The 7,558-nt window shown below is 28.8% G+C and overlaps 1 long non-coding RNA gene and 1 other non-coding gene across 2 annotated transcripts; one reads left to right on the top strand and one right to left on the bottom strand.

Annotated features, from left to right (window-relative positions):
• Positions 1 to 407: 407 nt before the first annotated feature.
• On the top strand, positions 408 to 1,471 carry LOC126717957 (uncharacterized). The gene is made up of 2 exons (XR_007652792.1): positions 408 to 821; positions 1,203 to 1,471. It is a non-coding gene; the product is annotated as an uncharacterized LOC126717957 (long non-coding RNA).
• A 1,800-nt stretch (positions 1,472 to 3,271) lies between these two features.
• TRNAK-UUU (transfer RNA lysine (anticodon UUU)) lies at positions 3,272 to 3,343 on the bottom strand. Its single transcript has one exon. It is a non-coding gene; the product is annotated as a tRNA-Lys (tRNA).
• Positions 3,344 to 7,558: the final 4,215 nt, after the last annotated feature.

Genomic DNA, 7,558 nt, shown 5'->3' with positions numbered 1-7,558 from the left:
GTGATTTATCATAATCAACCATCTAAAGATTAAACTAGGTGAGAATTAAATGGAAAAATTAAGCTTCGAATCAACATAGACACCAGGCTTTATTGCGGTAATAATCACAATGCCATTGGAAGCATGTACTTTTTGTGGCACCAAATATTAGCCCTTTATTCTGGGACACACCTTCAAAAGAAAAAAGAAAATAATAATGCGAAAGAAAATTAATTATTACTTTTTTTTTCTGATAAGAAAATAATTATTCGTTGATTGCTACCTAGCCATAACACATGATACCTCACATCGTCTTTTATATATATATATATATATATTCCTTAAAAAAAAAAAAAAAAAAAAAAAAAAAAAAAAAAACTATAAACCTATGAGAGGATATGCTAAGTTTATCAAAAATAATATAATCGGAAAAAGAAGTTACAACGCAGAGCATATGATGCTAAAGCCTTCAAGTGCTCTACGATATCAGTTATTCCATTCTCTAGAAATACCACCATCCCCTTGTCATCTTTTATTGCAAATTGTGATTCGAATTCCTCTACCACAGTGGTAGAAATCTGCTATAAAAAGAGTATGTTTGGGAGGAGATAGTACTCAAGAGTCCACCAAGTTTTACAAGCTTTCACTTAAATTATATTCCATTTGTGTTAAGAGTCTCCGGAAAAATGGCTTCAGTGAAGTCTGAAAAACCTGCTGGCACACAACTGTTTGGGCAGGTCAAGAAGGAGCCTGCCAAGTCTACTGATAATGCAGCCAAAGCTCCAGCATCCAAGTCGGGTGCAAAGAAGGCCGCACAAAAGCCTCAGGAACCTAAGAAGAAGGTACGCAATACATAGCATGACACATCTTAGTACATATGTTTCAAAGGGGAGTGTTTGTTACACACGCGTGTGTCCGTACACACAGGTCTAAAAACAATTAAAAATGTCCATTAAAGACAATTTCAAGTTAAAAATCATGTCTTCAACTCGGGTTTTTAGTGTGTCCATAGTCCAAACGTACTAAAGTGCAACAAGTTTCTCTATTTTGAATTCCATGCTACATAACTACCATGTCCCCATGTTTTTAAACGTGCATCTGCCATGCGATCGTCAACAGAATTCTGTGAAATTTTATTAAGACATAGTAGGTTTGCATCGAAATTCATGCTCATTGCTTTGATGTGTTTGTTCTAATTGAAAATATTATGATTTTTTGTATAGGGAAAAGGAGGCAAATCAGCATCAAAGCACTAATCAAAAGTGCTCAATGCTATGATATCTGACAAAAGCAACTACAAGAAGATCAAAGTTAAATTTGTGTAATGCTCTTTATGGTTTGGTTAATTTGTGTAACCCTAGGAAGTTGATATCTATGTAAGTCATCTAGTTAGGATTGGCCTAATGTAATAACAACGATCTTCTTGGCATATGTACTTTTGTTTGTAAACAATGCTGCTTTTTTTAAATAACATGATATATAGTTTGATCAACTGAATATTGAGTAATTAAATTACATATGTCTTACATTTTGATGTCTTATTTTATAGTCGAATCTGCTTTATTTAATGAATTTGATGTCCAATATATGTGGGCAACATTTTCTTAGGCAAACTTCTAAATTATTTAACTAGTAATTAGCTTCATTTTTGTGTATCTCCAAAAAATAAATAAATAAATAAATACTGATTAAGCAATGACTTTTGCTATGATAGCGATTAGGGAAACTCTAGTCTATAAGAATATTTCGTACAAAAGCTCGTTGCCAAGGAAAACGTTAAAAGTGTGCCTCGTCTCGTCGAGCTGCCCTGCCAACGTTCCCATCTGTTCATCTAAGTTTAGACTTCAAAACTCTCAGCTCTGTAACTTTTTTTTCTTCCAATAGCTCCCTCCTAGACAAATTCTACAGGATACGCTGTCGACAAATTGGTTTGCAATTTCATTTCTGGTCTGGTTCAATAACTATTGTTTGCATATAGTATATTTTGAATTTCTCCATCTCCAAACAAAAATAAAAGAAGTAGACAAAATATTTGAATCTCTCTTGTTACTATCAAATTTTTTGAAATTTCACAAAACAATCTCAACTTAAAATCAAAGCAAGAATTTAAAGCAAGGACTCTTTTGGCACATACTTAAAAGTATAAGGATTTTAATAAAAAAAAATTAAACCATAGAAACCATTTTTAAACATGAGTAAAAGATTGAGAACTAAATGTGTAATTAAACCAAAAATTAAAAAGTTGAAAAAAAAAATATGACAGATTTCATAATTATTTGAATTGAAGTTTTACTTTTGTTGATATATAATAAAAATGATGTTGGTAGTACTTTCAGTGAAGGTGATATTTGCGTTAATCATAATCTATTACCTCAATAAATTGTAAAAAAGAAAAGACAAAAAAAAAAAAAAAAAAAAAATCACATGTGCAATAGCGGAAGCTCTAATATTAATTGTTGTGATTTAAAGCTAGCAAAAATACATTTACTTAAACAAGAAAATAAAATATCAACACGAACAACAATATTTAACATAGTTTGGCCAACTTAATGCCTACGGACGAGCAATACCAATCAAAAATTTACCATCAACAATATAGATTACAAATATGTATAGTAAATCAAACCTCACAACACTCAGAAACCTTACCAACATAAAAAATAAATAAACTTCTCACAAACCTCATAAACATAAACTCACAATCCCAAAGCCCAAATACACCCCAAGACTCTCTCACACCCACAAAACAAACTCTCAATACATAAACACGAGTATTCTTTGAAACTACCAAACTATTCTTCAAAAAAAAATTCACTCCATAATAAGAGTCTTTTCCTCTCCGCATATAGGAAAACCCTTGAGCAAAAACCACAAAACAATTTCCAACAATGCTTATTTATAATACTTCAATTATATTTGTTGAAGAATAAGAAATACCTAATTACTTCAACCAAAAAAAAAAAAAAAAAAACCTCTTTCCTTCTATATTAAGGAACTATTTGTCCTTTCTCAAAAATTAAAAATAAATAAATCAAAAAAGGAAATACCTTCCTTCCACATCAAGGAAAATCCTTATCTTTCACACCAAGGAAAAACCTTATTTCCACATTAAGGAAACCCAAACCGATCTAATTAGGAATTTAAGAAAATTTTACATCACGACTGCTGAAGTGGCAAGTTGTAATTGTCTAATTGGTATAGGATGAAAATTGTGTTAGTTGTGAAAGTGATGCTTAAAAAACTAATGAAATCTATTGAGAAAATCAATTATAAACAATTTCACTTGCATAATCGCCATCTCTGGGGATCGAACCCACGACCACGTGGTTAAAAGCCATGCGCTCTACCTCTAAGCTAAGAAGGCTTGATGGTTTATTTATTTTCATACTTTTAATACTGAACTAATTTCTTGGTACTTGTTTATTTAAATTTAGAATCTGGTACTTTAAATTTAAAAATATTAGATTTTTTTTATATTAAAAAAAAAAAAAAACACACACACACACACACACATACACACAAGGGAAAGAGAAAGTGGTTATAATAAAAAGATATATCACAAACTCCACTTAAAAGTCTCGGTAACTTTTTTAAAGGAGAATATGACAAATTATACTACACATAACACACTCTCTTAAATAAGGTGTAACAATTACTCATTCTTTTTTTTTTAAAAGCAAACACACACACAAGTGAGTCCATTGATTTTTTTTTTTTTTTTCCTTTTACTGATTTTTTTTTCTCTTTTCTTTTTTGAGAAAATGTATAAAAATAAAATAAAGGGTAAATCACCACATATGCATGATCAAACCCACAACCACGTGGTTAAAAGCCATAAGAAGGCTTGTTTGATGACTTATTTATTTTCGTACTTTTAATCAGTAACTAAGTAACTAATTTCTATTTGATACTATAATTTATTTATTTATTTAAATTTAAAAATATTATATTTGATCTGTGGATTTTAAAAAGAAATATAAAATAGCTTTGTCCATTGGCATATTGATTTGATTTTCACCACCAAATATATGGGTTTGCTTGATTTTTATTACTTTATTATGAGGTAACGATTCTCGTAAATGAGATGTTTTAGTATCTATAAAAATAAATTACCCTAAATATATAGGGTTTGCTTGATTTTGATTCCTTTATGATGATGTAATGATCTTCGAGATGTTTTAGTATCTATAAAAATAAAAATAAAAATAAATTACCCTAAATATATGGGGTTTGCTTGATTTTGATTCCTTTATTATGATGTAATGATCCTTGAGATGTTTTAGTATCTATAAAAATAATAATAATAAAATTTAAAAAATTTAAAATAACAAAAATTTAAATAAATAAATAAATAAGTGATCAAATCATTCCTTTTTGAAGTTTCAAAGACCAATTCCAAGAGATTGACCTGGTGGTTTTTAAAATTTCATGAGATTAGTGTATATGATGTGTAGAACAAAGTGACTACATAGGTGTTTAAAGAGCGCTAAACACTATTGTTAGAGGAAAAAAAGTGTTCAAAGAGCTAAACACTTTAGGGTTGATTTTGATTCCTTTATTATGAGGTAACAATTCTCGTAAATGAGATGTTTTAGTATCTATAAAAATAAAAATAAAAATAAATTACCCTAAATATATGGGGTTTGCTTGATTTTGATTCCTTTATTATGATGTAATGATCCTCAAGATGTTTTAGTATCTATAAAAATAATAATAATAAAATTTAAAAAATTAAAAACAACAAAAATTAAAAATTTGTGATCAAATCATTCCTTTTTGAAGTTTCAAAGACCAATTCCAAGAGATTGACCTAGTGGTTTTTAAAATTTCATGAGATTAGTGTATATGATGTGTAGAACAAAGTGACTACATAGGTGTTTAAAGAGCGCTAAACACTATTGTTAGAGGAAAAAAAAGTGTTCAAAGAGCTAAACACTTTAGGGTTGATTTTGATTCCTTTATTATGAGGTAACAATTCTCGTAAATGAGATGTTTTAGTATCTATAAAAATAAAAATAAATTACCCTAAATATATGGGGTTTGCTTGATTTTGATTCCTTTATTATGATGTAATGATCCTCAAGATGTTTTAGTATCTATAAAAATAATAATAATAAAATTTAAAAAATTAAAAACAACAAAAATTAAAAATTTGTGATCAAATCATTCCTTTTTGAAGTTTCAAAGACCAATTCCAAGAGATTGACCTAGTGGTTTTTAAAATTTCATGAGATTAGTGTATATGATGTGTAGAACAAAGTGACTATATTGGTGTTTAAAGAGCGCTAAACACTATTGTTAGAGGGAAAAAAGTGTTCAAAGAGCTAAACACTTTAGGGATTGCTTGATTTTGATTCCTTTATTATGAGGTAACAATTCTTGTAAATGAGATGTTTTAGTATCTATAAAAATAAAAATAAAAATAAATTACCCTAAATATATGGGGTTTGCTTGATTTTGATTACTTTATTATGATGTAATGATCCTCGAGATGTTTTAGTATCTATAATAATATTAAAAAAAATTAAAAACAAAAAAATTAAAAATATGTGATCAAATCATTCCTTTTTGAAGTTTCAAAGACCAATTCCAAGAGATTGACCTAGTGGTTTTTAAAATTTCATGAGATTAGTGTATATGATGTGTAGAACAAAGTGACTACACAGGTGTTTAAAGAGCGCTAAACACTATTGTTAGGGTGTATATGATGTGTAGAACAAAGTGACTACACAGGTGTTTAAAGAGCGCTAAACACTATTGTTAGGGGGAAAAAAAATATGACGAGATTATCGCCGTCTGTGGGGATCGAACCCACAACCACATGGTTAAAAGCCACATGCTCTACCTCTGAGTTAAGAAGACTTGATGACTAGTTTATTTTCGTAATTTTAATACAAGAACTAATTTCTATTTGATAATTTAGATTATTTTTTATTTATTTAAATTTATAATCTGATACTTTAAATTAAAAAAATATTAGATTTGATGTTTAAAATTTAAAAACAAAAACAAAAATATGAAACAGCTTTGTCCATTTGATTTGATTTTCACCCCTAAATATATGGGGTTTGCTTGATTTTGATTCCTTTATTATGAGGTAATGATCCTCGTAAAATGAGATGTTTTAGCGTCTATAAAATATATATATATATATATATATATTCCTTTTTGAAGTTTCAAAGACCAATTCTAAGGTATTGTCCTAGTGGTTTTTAAAATTTAATGAGATCCAATATACATGATGTGTGTAGAATGAAGTGACTACACTAATGTGTTCAAAGAGCTCTAAATACTATTGTTAGGAAAAAATAAAATAAAAGAGAGGAAAGGAGAAGTTTTAATGGACCAACTCTATTTGACATAGAGAATTCTACCATTCACTCTTTTTTTTCTTTACATAACCTTTGAAAGTTAACATGTTATAGTGAGCTAATATAGGCTATTTAACTTAAGAGTCCTCTAGCTCCACTATTACTTCTTGATATTTCCAACATACTCTCTCTCTTTATATATATATATATTATTACCTTGTTTAATATAGATTTTCTTCTTTTCTTTAATCACTTTGACTATAAATAGAGACGCACAAAAATAGTAATCACTTTGACAGTTACTTTTACATACATGCATTCACTAGTAAGTCACTTCACATTGAGAAGTAGCTCCACGGTTTTGTATGATTTTTTTATTTTATTTTATTTTATATTTTAAATGTTTGACTATGAAATGATTTAGTTTTTAGACTTTGCCATCACATCACGAGCTAAACAATATAATTTCCTATATTTTTTTTGTAATTTCCATTTTTTGGTCACATTGTACAGGCAGTAATGTTGTCATATTTACTTGTAACTCGAGTCACATTGAGTAGTGATTTTGAAATTTTCTAAGTTTATTTATTTATTTATTTTAATCTATGATTGGATTATATAGCATTGTGTGTGTGTGAAATACAAGACGAATTTCACAACATTGTGGTCTAAACCGATTTTTTTTTTTTTTTAATTGAAATTTTTTTGTCATTCTGGGCAAATTAGTAAAAAGGTCACAAGTAATGGTAACTCTATCACATCCACTGATAAGATCCTAGTGGGAGAGTTGCATCAAATTTGACAATGTATGCCTTGTCACAGCTAACCTTGTTCTTCTGTTTTCTAATTTTCTCTTTTTGGTCACTTTTGGCAAACAATAACATGGTAGTAACATTATCGCATTCAATGGTAACTCACGTCACATTGAAAAGTAAATTCACAATCTAGATTGGATCACAAAAGATTGTATGTGTCAAATACAATGATGAACTCCACCATGTCATGTGGTAACCTATATTCCTTTCCCTTTTATTTTATTTTAAAATGTTATGGTCACTTTTAGCAGATAGAAACAAGGTCATTGATAATAGTGACTTTGTCACATCTAATGATATCTTACGTAACTTTAGGGAAAATTATATTTTACTACCTTAAACTATACCTCAGATTACACTTTACATCTTAAAATTTTAAAATGTACATTTTACACCAAGAACTATAACCATTGTTACACTTTGCACCTTGATGTCAAGTTTACTGTCAACTTG

Source organism: Quercus robur, chromosome 3, assembly GCF_932294415.1.
Source record: "Quercus robur chromosome 3, dhQueRobu3.1, whole genome shotgun sequence".
In the NCBI taxonomy this organism is placed as follows: domain Eukaryota; kingdom Viridiplantae; phylum Streptophyta; class Magnoliopsida; order Fagales; family Fagaceae; genus Quercus; species Quercus robur.
This window is presented reverse-complemented; position numbering and strand designations above follow the sequence as displayed.